Consider the following 15,361-nt stretch of genomic DNA (forward strand, 5'->3'; position numbering starts at 1 on the left):
GAGGGAGACACAGAATCCGAAGCAGGCTCCAGGCTCTGAGCTGTCAGCACAGAGCCCGATGTGGGGCTTGAACTCACAAACTGTGAGATCATGACCTGAGCCGAAGTCAGACACTCAACCGACTGAGCCACCCAGGTGCCCCAAGAAAATTATTTTTTATGGAAATATTCCATAATCATTCTGGGGTTAGTTCCGTTCTCCCAGCAGGAGGATCTAATTAATGAATTCAATTAGCATTTATCGAGTGCCCGCTGGAGCCACAGCTGGGCTAGGTGCAAAGGGGAATAAAGAGAGAAACTGTGGAGAGGGCAGTTTCTCTGTGGCTCACAATGTTCCCACTGAAGCTTCACTGTTCAGTGTCTCCTGTCTGCAGGTGTGGGTCTCATGGCGGTTACAGGGCAAGGTGCTTGCTTTTCACCCTGTAGCTCTTTGCTGAGGACAAGGCAAGGGCCTTGCTTGTGCAATAGTGACGTACTGAAAATACTGGCCGAGCAGAGAGAGGGAAGCGTACTCTCCAACATCTGCAAACGGCTCTAGACTTTCACAGGCCTGGATGCAGGCTCTGGGAAGAGAGGAGAGTGGGTGTGTTGTTCACAGTGCAAAGATTCCATAGGGTGGGATCGGGGTGCGCGGTGAGGATGCGCTGGGGGAAGAAAGCACGAGCAGTCAGAGCAGGGGGCTTGGGGGAGTTCAGGGAGTAGTGGTGCCTTGGGTCACCTACAGCTTAGGGGCACATTTGCATGTGGTGGGGTGTGGCTCGGAGGCTTGCGGGTGAGGTGGGGATGAGGAATTTGGACTTAGTGGAGCAAACTTGGAAGACGCCATTTTGTCTCTAAGGAGGGGCGTAATTGTCCAGAGCCGGATGTGGAGCACAGTCTTGTATGTGGAGAGAGGTGGGAGGCAGGCATGGTTTGGGAGGCTATTGCGAGGGCCCTGATATTAGGTGATGTGGACCTGACTTTAGCTGCGCCAGTAGGGCTAGGAAGGAAGAAGTGGATGCGAGAGAAGATTCTCTCAAGTGCGGGGAGAAAATCTCCCCGTTCCAGCTTCTTCTCCTGGGGTCCAGACCTGCCTCATGCACTTCAGCCAATCCCTCACGCTCCGCGTGTTCAATACCAGCTTCACCGGCCCCTCCCCACAGCGTGCCCTCCCCTCGCCTGCCATGCTCTCCTCCCCTCCAGTTCTCTATTCCACTCTTCTTGCCCAGGAGGAAGGAGGGGAGCCAGAAAGCAAAACGCTACCACGGAAGGCAGTGCCGTGGAAGGTAGTGGTGAGAGATTTCCAGAGTGGGAAATGCCCAATGCCGAACAGGGGAGCTGAAGAAGGGCTGGGGACTTAGGGCTGGTAGTAGCCAGGCAAGCCAGATGCTTCAGGTGCAAGATTTAAAGAGGCACTCATGCTCAGATGCCAACCCTGGACTCACATGCCCCTGAGATTTTGCACTCCAGGTGCCTTCTTCGCCTTCCTCTAGTGCTGGACTAGGTTCCTGGAGAGAACTGGTCTTTGGGAGGACCCTGGTGACTTTGGACAAAGCACTGACTTTTAATTTTTTTTTTTTTAAGTTCACTTAGAGAGAGAGAGAGACAGTCGGGGGAGGGTGGGCAGGGGCAGAGAGAGAGAGAGACTCTCAAGCAGGCTCCACACTGCCATCACAGAGCCGGAAGAGGGGCCCCGATCCCACGAATCGTGAGATCATGACCTGAGCCAACGCCAAGAGCTGGACGCTTAACCAACTGAGCCACCCAGGAACCCCCAAAGCACTGACTTTTAAAGGACTCAGGACAGAGTGTGGAAGTTTCTTCAGAAGGAAGCCTTCAGTGGGGAGCTTCCTGAAGCTGTGTTAGGGCCCACTGTCTCCCACCTCCTTACCCCAAGACGGCCCCTCAGGGTCTCCACGGACTCTGTGGTTCCTGGAGCATGGTTTGAAGAATACCGATCAACCCCAATCCCCATCTAACCATAGGGAGTCCTGAGACCCACGGAAAATTTGACTTACCAAGGCCACCCAGGCGGCGTGACCTTAGAGGTCTCCCTGTACTTCCCTTTGATTCATCATCGTCTGTTGTTTTATATTCTTTTTATTATCTCTTCTAATCTCCCCCGCCCCCCAAAAGGATTGGAAACAGCTGATACTGCAGGTCTCCAAGCATTTGAAGGCTGCGGTCTAATTCTGAGAAGTCCGTTTATTGAGTGCCTGCTACCTACTAGGCATCATTTTAGGGGCTTTTACATTCATTATTTTAATTCTTATAGGCATCTTTCCAGGCGCATTATCCCATTTACCGGATGAGGAGACTGAGGCTCAGAGAGAACAAGTGGCTTGCTTAAATTTTCGGTTACTGACGGTGCTCCTGTGCCCAAAGCCCGTGTTCTTTCTCCACACCACGCCTTTCCTCAGTCATTCATACGGAGTGCGCTGATGCCAGGCCCCGTTTTTGGTGCTGATACAGCACAAAGGAGACAAAATCCTGCTGAACCCTACCCCACTAGTCCCTCTGCTCACGAAGGGCGGTTGGCCCGCTCTTCATAAGGCCTCCTGTTGCAGTCGTCTCTGGGCTGCCTGTGGTGGTCGCAGTGATTTTTGGCTGTTGCTGAGATGCAATCCATGGCCCAGTTCACTCCCCAGCCAACAAGTCACACGGGTTCCTTTCTGGGTGCCCCTGGGTTTCTGCAACATTCCATGGGCAGGCACTCATGCAATACAGGCATTTTGTTCTCTGCAAGGACCTTGCCTGCTGCTCCCTCCTCTACCGTTCCCCCTACATTTCTTGGCACTTATCACCAGCAGCTTCCTCCGGCTGCCACCCCAGCCCAGCAGAGCTCTGATTCACTTGGTGATTTAGCCCTGATAAAGGCGAGTTATTTTGGCCTCTGCTGCCCTCAGCCCCAGTGAGAATTTGGACACAGTGTTTTCACTTGTCACGTTAGACTGTTTGCCAGAGTTTGCGGAAAAAGGCCTGTATTATTGATGCCCTTGCCAGGAACAGCTGCGCCCTGCCAGCCTGTCATGTGAGCCCTCTGAGACTCCCGGCTGCAAGGCCCACAGCTCTCCTGGGCCCCCTGGCTCAGGTGGGAAATGTGATCCGATCTGACAGAAACTGCAAACAGCCCAGCAGGGCAGAAAGCAACTTGGAAGGGACTGATCAGATTCCTCTCCTAGGAATCGACCACAGCCCAGCGTGTGTCTCGGGGGGGGGGCTGATTCCATCCTGTGCTTTAGTGGAGCCCATCGTATTTGACAGTTTTATTTTCTTTGTTTTAGAGACAGAGAGTGCACACGAGTGGGGAAGGGGAGCGGAGGTGGAAAGGGAGAGAAAGAATCTTAAGCAGGCTCCACGCTCTGTGTGGAACCCGACTCGGGGCTTGATCCCACAACCCTGGGATCATGGCCTGAGCCGAAATCAAGAGTCGGACGCTCAACCAACTGAGCCACCCATGTGCCCCAGGGGCCCCATCATATTTGAGGTCTTTTAGTCTGACGTCTCCCTCCTCCACAAGATTAAACAAATGGACCCTTAGCCACTAGAAACAAACAGACCCTTGGAATGAGTTTTTGATGTGGGGTTTATCTCCATTTAATGGATGAGAAAGTAGCCTTGGAGAGAACAGCAAAGTACCCGAGGTCTGTCCTCCTCCTTTCAGGATGCCGTGAGCCACCAGACACAAAAGGACATTTTCCCAACTCGCCTGTAGGTTACCTCTGCAGCCGGTGCCAGCTGTGGCTCTCACCTTCCTCTCTTGCCATCACTCTGTGAACACGGATATCCCATTTCTGGAGCTTCTTATTCCGGTGGGGACTTGACTCAAGTTCAGGATCTGCCAGGTCGGTGGTTGGTGGGGCTGCAGGTCAGACCAGGGGTGAGGAAAGGTAGTCTCTGGCACCTTCTCCTCTATCAACTGAAATGGCTTCTCTTCACCTCTCCTGCCCCATCAGAGCCCCTTTTTGGTGTCAGGAACTCAACACTGAGCTTAGAGAAAATAATAATGTCACTTGCTTGCTTAGAAAACCTCTGCCAGTCCCAGTTTCTTGGGTAAATTGGGACGAGAAACACTTCTGTCTGGAGCAGATAATTCTGAACCCCATTTCCATCACTGCAGCCCTCATACCCTCACCCCTCATAGCTTCTCACCATTCTGTGACTACTACGGGCCTTCTTTCATAGCTAAGCCTTTGGACTGCCATTCTCTCTGGATATGCCTTTTTCTGCCTGGCAAACTCCTATTCATCCTTCAGAGCCCAGGAGGAACATTACCATTCCTGACTTCCTCTAGTGGAGTCGGTGGTACCCCAGCCTTTAGTTCTGAATGCCTTCCGTGCGCTTACACCCATCATTTTATGGGTCTTTCTCTTCCTCCGAGGCCTCAGGGGCAGGGGCTGGGCCCTGTTTATTTCTGTATCACCTGTACTTGAACAAAATGAATGGGGGCTCATGAATGAATTATTTGCTAATGTGTGAGTCATAGGTGGGCTCCACTTTAATTAAGTACAAAGTCCAAGGACTTCAGTGAGAGGTGATAGGCCGAGTCTGTGGTGCTATTGATTAACTGAGCCAGGTACTGTGCCAAGGACATTAGTGCAGGCGAGCCCTGCAGCCGAGAGGGGGTGGCACGGGGGTGAAGTAACGTTGCAAAAGCTTCGAAATTGTAGCGTGAGGCACAGCGTGCCCTGGTCCCCAGGCCAGCTTCTCAAACTCTCCACCCAGCCTGCCTCCCAAGAGGGGAGCTCCTTAAGGCTGGGTGCAGACCTGGAGAAAGAGTACAGATTCTGGATGGTCCCAAAAGGAAGGGGACGGGGTGGTACTCAGAAGAGGAGTAGAAGCCGGGGCAGCAGGAAGTACGAGGCAAACTTTTCTTTCCTTACTGTGATACTGGGGGCATCTTGCTGGCCAGAGCTCCTGCCGGCCGCTGCGGAGGCTGAAATATGAGCTGGGGCCAGGCAAGAATTTGGAGCCAGACCTGGATATGCAGGTCCTTTTGTGCCCCTGCCTGTTTAATTCCTCCTCCCCCTACTGCTGGGTGTAGGCACGTAGGCTTTAAAGACAGTAAGATCTGAGTTCAGATCCTGGTCTCAGACACTTGAACTGCGACTTGTGTAGCACTGAGTAAAACTACTAGGGTGGCTATTTTTTTGTATTTATTTAATTTTTTACTTTTCCCTTTTTAAAAATTTTACTTTAGGTATCGTTAACAGGGTTATATTAGTTTCGGGTGTACAGTATAGTGAATTAACAATTCCGTACATTACCTGGTGCTCATCATGACAGGTGTACTCTTAATCCCCTTCAGTGTTTATTATTTTTGAGAGGGAGAGAGAGAGAGAGAGAGAGAGAGAGAGCGAGCAATCAGGGGAGGGGCAGAGAGAGAGGGAGACACAGAATCGCAAGCAGGCTCCAGGTTCTGTCAGCACAGAGCCCGACGTGGGGCTCGAACCCCCAGACCGTGAGATCATGACCTGAGCTGAAGTCGGCTGCTTAACTGACTGAGCCACCCAGGCGCCCCCCCCCCCTTCACCTATTTCACCCAATCCCCCCACCCACCTCCCTCTGGTAACCATCAGTTCTCTACAGTAAAGAGCCCGTTTCTTGGTTTGTCTCTTTTTCCCTCGTTCATTTGTTTTGTTTCATGTGCATATGGGTGAAGTCGTATGGTATTTGTCTTTCTCTGACCGACTTCTTTCGCTTAGCGTAATACACTCAAGCTCCATTAGGGTTGCAATTTCATAGGGTCATTAGGACCAGGAATGGCATCACTGCTGAGAGGCTGTGGACTGAGACATCTAGTTTATTCCTCGGAATACCCTGCACGCACGTGCTGTTATCATTCTGAAATCACAGATCCTTAACTGGGGTTCAGAGAGGTTCTACAAGCTGCCCAAGCTCCCGTAGCGAGTCAACGATAGTGGTGGCACAGCTGGGTCCACTAGGTCACCCGTCTCCAATCTGCGTGATCCTAAGAACCACCTGGGGCTCTTGGTGAAGGAGCAGTTCCCAGGCTCTGTGTCAGCTGTTGATTGAGCTTGCTTAGCGTGGGGCTCCGGGAGCAGAGGATGAAACAGGTACCCAGGATGATACCGGGAGCAGAGGATGAAATAGGTACCCAGGATCTGGCAAGTTTAGGAAACGGTGTTGTGCTCTCCTGCCTGTTAGGTGTGGCTCACGGTTGGCCCCCTAGAAATTGGCCCCCTATAAATGGTGGCTGTGAGTATTGTGACATGAACTGACTCATGGGTAGCTTACCGTGAAAAGGTTTTCATCTTTTAAAAGCTCATTAGTCCTACAGCTAGCTCTTGAAGATAGAAGTTAAGGGAAGTAGATTCTGGATCAGTGAGTCTACATTCTAAAACTCTAGACTTGGAGAACGATCTGCACACGGAATGAGCTGCCTTCAGAGGTCCCTGTTGTTTGTGATCCAGTGGTCGGTGACACCGTGTGTCGGGTGGGCTGGTCAGTTCCTCGAGGACCCGGTGGCCGCTCAGCATCTGCCCCGGGCATGCACGCACCAGGAGTCCTTCATGTTAATATACCAGCGGAGGTGGAGTGGAGCAGCTGTGCAAAAGTCAGGAAGGATCCCGACTCTGGGAGGGAATGCAGGAAGGAAGGGATGGCAGAGGCCAAAGTGAGAAGCTGTCTCTGGGCCATCACTCCCTGCTTTGGGCCCTGGGAAACTTCTGCAGTTTCCTCTGTAGCTGAGTCTCCAGACTCTCGGTCCTACCATGAGGGCACAGAATACTTCATTTTCCTTGGGGACTGATGGTGGGCAGTTGTCTGTCTCTTCTCTATATGTCTGGGTCGTGCCTTTGTTTTGAAGTTCTTAAGGCCCATCTTGGGGGCATATAAATCATAGACCATAGGGAACGTTGTCTCATCAGAGCCTGGAGGAAAGCTTGACCCCTGTCCTGTTCTTAACCGCAGCATTGATGACAAAACTCAGCACCGGCTTTCCTAGAGACCAAGAGCATCTCCAAGACCCTGCTAAAACTGATGGAAGCCTACCGAATAACTGCCTTGGATACTTTGATTTCTAAGATCCATGATAATAGCTGCCACTCTGAACACCGATTGTGTGTTGGTGCTTTATGTGCCTTTCTCATTTAATCCTTTCAGCAGCCGTGTGATATAGGGAACACTATCCTTGTTTTACAGATGAATAAACTGAGGCTCAGGGAATTCAGCTAAGTTGCCCTTGGTGACAGAGCTAGTAAGCAACGGACTTGGACTTCAGACCTGTGTCTGTGAATCACACATTAGAACTTACGCCTACGCTACTGTGTCTCATTGGGATAATATGAAGTTTTGCTTCTCTCGATGAGGAGGAAAGTTAGGGATTGGTTACCCTGACTGGTGACAGAGCGCAAAGCTTTGTTCAGAGTGCTTCAAAGGGATGGCTGATCCCTGTATTCATGTTTGAAGTCATCCCTAACGCTTATGAATGTGGATAACCATGACCTTCCTCAAGTCATGTCTTGGTGATTGCAGCAGAGAGAGATTTCCTGTCACTCATGACTCTCGGGGAGGCTCTATCCTGGCTAAGAATGTTGAAAAATGTGTGCACACTGCTGGGCTCTGGGGCAAGGATGTTGAGGTCTAGGAATCTGACTGTCCTTGAGTGATGACAGCTGGGAAGATGAAATGAGAAGAAGGGAGCGTGAGCTGTGCGTCATTTCATCAACCTGGGGCTTAAGTGTGCATTCACTTGGATAAGGAGACTGTCTGAGCCCCCACCTCTGTGTGCCGAACACAAGGAGATTGCATCTTCTAGTGGATAGATCTGCCGTGTTAGAGAAATAAAAATCCCCCAGGAGAGGTGAAGGAACCTGGGGGCTTTCTCCAGCTCAAGCCCTGTTTTCCTTGAACAGATTTTACTTTTTGGCTCTACGTTATGCGCACACTCATGGCAAGATGGAGGGTCCTCTGTCACACTCCCCTTTTTGACTACCTATCAGCCATCTTTCCCTGCAGCAGCTTTTTTGGCCTCCGTCTAGAAGTGGGCACTCTCCACTTTACTGTCCTGTCTCTCCCTGACCACTGGCGAAGGCCCCAGTGGCCTGTCTCACTTCCCCACCTTCTATTTGAAAGCCCTGATCCCATCTTTCTGTCCTGAAGGCTTCTGGTTATAGCCAGCCATTCCAATAATAGTCTCTGTCTTCGTTTCTTTTTTCTTTGTTTCCTTTTTGAGAGACAGAGACAGGGTGTGAGCGAGGGAGGGGTGGAGAGAGAGGAAGACACAGAATCTGAAGCAGGCTCTCAGGCTCCGAGCTGTCAGCACAGAGCTGGATGGGGGGCTCGAACCCACAAACTGTGAGATCGTGACCTGAGCCGAAGTTGGACGCTCACCCGACTGAGCCACCCAGGCGGCCCATCTGTCTTCATTTCTAATCTAGCCCAGATGGTATCTTTTTCTTGGCGTTCCTTATGTAAATCAAGTCAATATTCTACAGCTTGCCCTTTCATTATAATGGTCTCATTACATTTATTCAGCTGGCTTATTTTCTGCCTCGGGTGTACTTAGTTTGTTTCTCAAAACTCCTGAAAGGCAGGGACTGTAGTTTATGTGGAGGTAGTGGTGATTGTGTCTTAATTTCAGTGTCTAGCGGGTAACAGTAGCCAATAAAATTGTTTTTTCTTTTGGTCAACATGTTGGTTGGATACCTATCATGGTCTGGGCACTGAACACAAGGCTCCAGGGCTATGGAGCTAATTATTACTTGGTGGTTGAAATTCCTGCGGTTTTAAGGGAAGAGGGACATGCAAGCAAATTAAAATTGTATTTTAATTTGCTTTGAGCAGTCATTGAGGTTGAGGGTTCGTAACATTTATTGGGAGCTCAGAGGAGAAATAATGAGAAAAGAGAGATGGCGACAGATTTAGGACATGTTTTGAGAGTAGAAATGGAACTTTGTTTCCTATTTAGTTTGATTGGCTTGTCGTGGGGACAGTGAGGTACCAGGACGAACAAGTGATCCAGGAGCACTTGGGGAGTGGAATGCGTTGAATTTGGGGTAAGAAAGAAGGAAAAGTCAAAGATACCAGGCTTAGCAAGATAGTAAGAAAGGGAGAGAGGGAGGGAGAGGGTTATAATTGCTAACATACACTGAAGGCTGATTTCTGTGTGCAGGGTAGTTAACGTGAATTGCCTCTTCTCCGACCCCCCTCCCCGCCCCATGAACCCCAAAGGGGTAGGTACTTTGGTTTCCTCACTGTACAGGTGAGGAGGCACGCTCAGAGCAGTTGGGTAGCTTGTTTGAGATCACGCAGCTGAACAGTGCCAGAGGCCGGCTTAAACCCAGGAACTCTTGCTAGCGAGCAAACACCCATGCAGCTGCACTAGAACAACTCGACCACAGGATCCATTTATACCTCCAGCCTGGACCTTTCTCCTGACCTCTGGTCTCCTGTCGGCTGGCCTGTTACACTCCACTTGACAGTCTGACCTCAAACTCAGGACTGCCCCACACTGGACTTCTGCTCTTCCCTCTCATCTCCCCTTTTCCACTCAGAGCAGCACCATCCTTCCGGCTGCTTGGGACCCAAGCCTTGGAATCGCCCTTGACCTTTCTCTCACACCCAAATCAAATCCATCAAACTTGAGTTTCAAAGCACCCTGAAATATATTCCTTCTCACCACCTCCACTGCAGCCTCCTGCTTTCACACTCGGATCTCTCCAGTGGTCTGCTTGCTTTTACCCTTGACCCCTCTCCCCACACACTGCAGCCTGAGCTGTCCTGGCAACTCTGAGTCAGGTCAAAGTTGATCTTTTTTGCCAAACCCTTGGAGTGGCTCTCACTTTTAGTTAGAATGACAGCCAGAGTCCTCACCATGACCTGTAAGGTGCTTCCTGATCTCTTCCACCTCCCACCTGGCTGTCTCTGTTCCTCGGGGATCCCCTCCCTCTGTCCCCTTCCCTTTGTGCCTTGCATCCGGGCCAGTGCTCACCTGTGTACTCCTGCCCGCGCTCTTCCTGAGATATCGCTGGGGCTTACTCTTCACTACCTGTACTTCTTTGCTCGAATGTTCCCTTCCCAATAAGCCCTTCTCTGACCTTTTTAAAATGGAAACTTGCCTCACCCCGGCACTTCTGATCCTTCCCTTTCCACATTCCGCTCCGCTCTGTTTCCCATAGCACTTAGTATCCTCTAAGATCCTACATAATTTATTACATTTATGGGGCTTTTGTGTTTCACTCTGCCCTTTTTAAGGGCAGTGATCTTCATCTGGTTTATTCCCTGTTGCATCCCAAGCACTAAGATTCTTGTCGAGCACGTGGTGGCTCATGCACTTAAGAAAACGAGTAAATGTGGAGTGCAAAGTTTCTGTACAGATGTTGAGTTTAAAAATGTTTCTTAAAAGATGTGGTGTAGAGTCTGAGGGAGATGCCAGAGGGGGCTGGCCACATGGAGGCAGGTGTTGTCTGTGTGTTAACAGAGGTCCTGCTGAGGCTGGGCCCCTGGGGACGTGGGCATTTCTGGGCTGCTCTGGAAGCTGGTCCCCAGAGGAGGCTAAAATGGGGAGGGAGGAGGGAAACCCCAAAGTATGCCTGTCAGACTTTAGAAGGAGGGAGTTTGAAGACAGAGACCTGGGGAGGACTCACAAAGAAAGTACTGGAGAGGGCTCTTCAGATTTTGCAATTAGAAATGCAATTTCAGTGGAATGATGGGGGCTGACTTCAATTATTTGAGGAACAAGTGGAAAGTGGGAAGTGACTCGAGAAGCTCTGCTATGAGGAAGGAGAGATCAGGCGGTGGCTTGAGGAAGTGATTTGTTTGAAGGATTTGTTTTTAGCTATTGAAAAACCGTCTTTTGGGTGTGGGTGGGTGAGTGAGCGGGGAAGTGACCGACAGTAAGCTAATAACATCCAGATTGACAGACGGAACCTAGTGCAAAGTATATCTTGTCCTTGCCCAGTCCAGCCCCCTAGCACCATGCCTGGCACATAGTGGGTCCACAGTTAGTATTTACTGAATCCAATAAAATCCTGTGGACCTTAGTGATCAGTCATTGTATCAGCAGCAACAAGATGACAAGAATGTCTAATGTAGAGAGATTGCTCTTCGACGCACTGACTGTTGGTTAGTGGCATTTCTCTCCCCTAAGCTATATATTTCTTAGCACTTTGAGCAGCTGTATGTGGTTACACTTTGGCTTTCTTTACTGCACAGTGGTTATGTGTTTAAGAGGTATATCTTCAGATGACTCATTTCAGTGACAAGTTAGTAAACAGTTCCACACGGATGTAAAGGATGTGATTGGTGTCTTCGTCCATTCAGGCTGCTATAACAAAAGACCAGTTTGGGTGGCTTAAACAGGAGAAATTATTTTTCACAGTTCTGGAGGCTGGAAGTCTGAAATCAGACCTCGTTTCCTGGTTCATAGCTGGTGCCTTCTCACTGTACCCTCATAGAGTTGAACGGGCAGTGGGGCCTCTTTTCTAAGAGCACTAATCCCATTCATGAAGGTTCCACCCTCATGACCTAATCATGTCCCAATACTTTCACCTCTGGGGGGTTAGGATTTCAACATATGAATTTGAGTGCTGGGGGGAGGTGGACACAAACTTCCAGACCCAAGCTGATGATAAGTCCCAGGAAACCAGAGGAAGAAAAGAGTTGGCCAAGGGTGGCAGACAGATCTCTGAACTGTTGGTCAGAGCCTGGCATTGAACCAGCTTCATCTCACCCCGACTCTCTGGGAGTTGGATTTCAATGATCTCAGTTTGCTTTCTTTGGATTTTATAAAAAGAATAGTGTTGGGAAAGGAAAAATATAAAAGGAACCATGATTTGAAATATATCCAGAACTAAAGTCTTTTTTTTCCCCCCTTTTTAAAAATGTGATATGCAGGGGCGCCTGGATGTCTCGGTCGGTTGAGTGTCTGACTTCGGCTCAGGTCATGAACTCACGGTTCATGGGTTTGAGCCCCCACATCGGGCTCTGTGCTGACAGCTCAGAGCCTGGACCCTGATTTGGATTCTGTCTCCCTGTCTCTCTGCCCCTCCCCCACTTGCATTCTCTCTCTCTCTCTCTCTCTCTCTCTCTCTCTCAAGTAAATAAACATTAAAAACATTTTTTTAAATGTGATATGCAAAGCAGGCAGGCTTAATTCTCTGGTGGTGGCAAATGACATAAAGTTTAGAGATGTCCTGGGAGAGAACAGAATCATTTGACTCCTTTTTTACTCCCATCTTCTCTGAAAAGACACAGATTGGCTGGCTGCATAGGAAAGAATGAAAGAAAGAAAAATCCCTAATATTTATTAAGTATCCTATGTGCCTGGAGATAAGCTAGCTCCTGTGTGCATGTTACATCCGTCCTCTTTAGGTGAAGGGCATTGTATCAGTATTTTCCATAACCTACCTGAGGGCTCACAGCCGACAAAGGGGAGAGAGCCTAGAACAAGCCCTGGGGAGAGAAAATTGAAGACTGTGGCTAAAGAGAGATCAATGTAAGAAATGTAGCTGCCTGGGAGCACCTGGACGTCTCAGTCGGTTAAGCGTCCAACTTCGGCTTAGGTCATGATTTCATGGCTTGTGAGTTCGAGCCCCGTGTCGAGCTCTGTGCTGACAGCTCGGAGCCTGGAGCCTGCTTCCGATTCTGTGTCTCCCTCTCTCTCTGCTTCTCTCCTGCTCACGCTCTGTCTCTCTCTCTCTCTCTCTCTCAAATAAATAAACATTAAAAAAAAGAAATATCCCTAGTGCCCAGCCCAGTGTCTTATTCTCAGGAAAATCTTGAGAAATACTTACGAAAGAGGTGGTTAGTTGGCCAAATGAATTGCCAGGGTCCGGAGAAAACTTGTAAATATTTTTGTTGAAATGCTGTTGGGAGGTCTTCATTGTCTTCTAGAGAATGGGGGAACCCAAGGGAGGGAGAAATATAATTTAAATTTTCAAGAGGCATAATTACAAACCATGAGTATGAGGCAATAACTGAAATGTCCTGTGTAAAATGCATAGCATGTGGCAATATTTAGTAAGTGATAACTATGATACTAAGGGAACTATTTATTATATATATTATATAAGTCCATCCTATTGCTTCTCCTCACCCTGGGACGTGAGGCATAGAATTCCATGACTTGAGACTTTTCAATTTGGGGCTCATATGGGAAAGCACCATAGCCTCTCTCTATCCATAATATTTTTTTACGAAAGATAATCTCTCTCCGAGTTGGCAGTCCAGCCCAGCCCCTTGTAGCCTAGTTGAGTTGCTCTTTGTGGTGTCTGCACCATGAGACTTGTGTATGGTCCCATAACCTATATTTTAAAGACCATCCCAGGTGTTCCCTCGAGGGCAGACATGTGATGTCGCATCAAAATACGTGTCGGTTATGATGATAGAGTAACTTAAAACTCTTGTGTCAGACACTGAGCATCTTTGTCTCCTCAATAACTGGGGGTTTCTATTCTCGGGAACACTGTGGAAAATGTGGCCTGGATGGTGTTTCCATTGGCTCACGCATACTGTTTCTGTGGCTGTCACCGAAGAATGCTTTTGTGTCGGGAGGCTAGTGCCCGTCCGTCCGTGATTTAGAGGAATACATCGGGAGGACTTGCTGATTTATGGATGATGCACAACTATCATTTGTGCTAGCAAATGTGGTATGTGCCAGGGTCAAGGTTCGGTATAAGCTTCACAGGCTAGGAGAGGGGCTAAGTGTAGAAAGAAAGAATGCACCGGGCTAAGTGGAAGATGAAATGTGAGGTCCGAATACCAGTGGCATAAGTAAGGCAGCCCACCTGGGGATGGGACTAGATAGAGGAGGACTTGGAAAAAAGGCTAATGAACTCTACTTCAGTGGTCGCTCAACTGAGAGAGTCACTCACATGAGACTGCTAAAAACTACCTAGAAACTCTTTATATTTGCATTGTAGAGGTGTAGTCAGTTTCCTGTTCCACACTAGTTGGGCCACATCTGGAAACTGTTTAGTTCTATTCAGGGTGATGTGGACAAATGAGAGCGGGCCCAGAGTTGAGTGAGGAGAACTGTTAGGGGTTCAGAGGCCATGCCATTGAAGGAATGGTTCAAAGAAGGAGAATCTTTAGCCTGAAGAAGAGAAGGTTCAGGGGAGTGTAATAGTCCTGAAGGATTGCCCTCTGGGCAAAAGAAGAGACATGTGTTTTCCTCTAGAGAGTAGAATTAGAACCAGCAGGTGGACGCTAAGAGGTGTGGGGAGGAGATGAATAAAAAATTAGAATCCTAAAATGCCCATCAGGTGGCATTTACTATTTGAAAAATGGTATAACTGCAAGGCACTTGAATTTGAGTGTCTTCTGTCACAGGATCTCAGGGACCATCAGGACCTCCTGGATATCTTTCTAGCACTGTTCCAGCTGTCCACATCCTACACATCCTTCCAGCTCTGACCTTATTTCTTCACAGGAAGCCTTCCCTTCCCTGCCCTTACTTGTAGGGGTAGTCTTTCCTCTGTGTGCTATAAACATGGGCTTTGGAGTTGGGTTTGAATTCTAGCCTTGTTCTACCTGCATGCGTGACCTTGGGCAAGGGGCTTAGCTCTTCCCATAAAGATGCTCATCTAGGGGCGCCTGGGTGGCGCAGTCGGTTAAGCATCCGACTTCAGCCAGGTCACGATCTCGCGGTCCATGAGTTCGAGCCCCGTGTCAGGCTCTGGGCTGATGGCTCGGGGCCTGGAGCCTGTTTCCGATTCTGTGTCTCCCTCTCTCTCTGCCCCTCCCCCGTTCATGCTCTGTCTCTCTCTGTCCCAAAAATAAATAAAAAACGTTGGAAAAAAAAATTAAAAAAAAAAACAAAATTAAAAAAAAAAAAGATGCTCATCTATAAAATGCAGGTGACGTGCATTTACCTTGCAGGGTCGTTATGATAATTGGAGAGAGAGAAACTGCCTAGCACAGCACCTGATACATACATAGTTCATGTTCAGTCAGGGGTATTGACATTTAAGATGATGTATTGATAGGCATCAGGATTGACCACTGTATTTAACTACCCTGTGAGTGGCTACCTGGAATGAAGAACCAAGTCCCTCTCTCTTAAACCATTGCTGTCCTTTCCCACGGCTCGGTCTTTCTTGATTTCCTGTAAAAATTCCAATTAAGAATACAAACCAGGACCTGGCTTTATCTGGAACCAGCTGGCTCATGTACTTGACACAGTGAGTTCTCCATCACTACCTGTCATGGTTGCCTGACTTCCCACCTTTTCCGCCCCTGCTTTTAGGTCATCTACAAATAGCTGGTCAGGGTTGCACAGTGTTGGCAAGAATCTCCACCCCAGGCTTCTACCCTGTGCACCTGTTGGTAACTGACTAATTCTCTTTTTTTCTTAGGTGACTTTAGACCTTTCCATTGAAACTTACAGTTTATAATATGGGAGACGCAGGTAGGATCTA

At 48.9% G+C, this 15,361-nt stretch overlaps 1 protein-coding gene across 5 annotated transcripts in view; it reads left to right on the plus strand.

The window, feature by feature from the left end:
- Positions 1 to 15,361, plus strand: part of ST6GAL1 (ST6 beta-galactoside alpha-2,6-sialyltransferase 1) — a 121,007-nt gene that overhangs the window by 37,749 nt on the left and 67,897 nt on the right. The gene's annotated exons all lie outside the window — the stretch shown is intronic.

The sequence above is a fragment of the Lynx canadensis genome, chromosome C2 (assembly GCF_007474595.2).
Source record: "Lynx canadensis isolate LIC74 chromosome C2, mLynCan4.pri.v2, whole genome shotgun sequence".
Classification (NCBI taxonomy): domain Eukaryota; kingdom Metazoa; phylum Chordata; class Mammalia; order Carnivora; family Felidae; genus Lynx; species Lynx canadensis.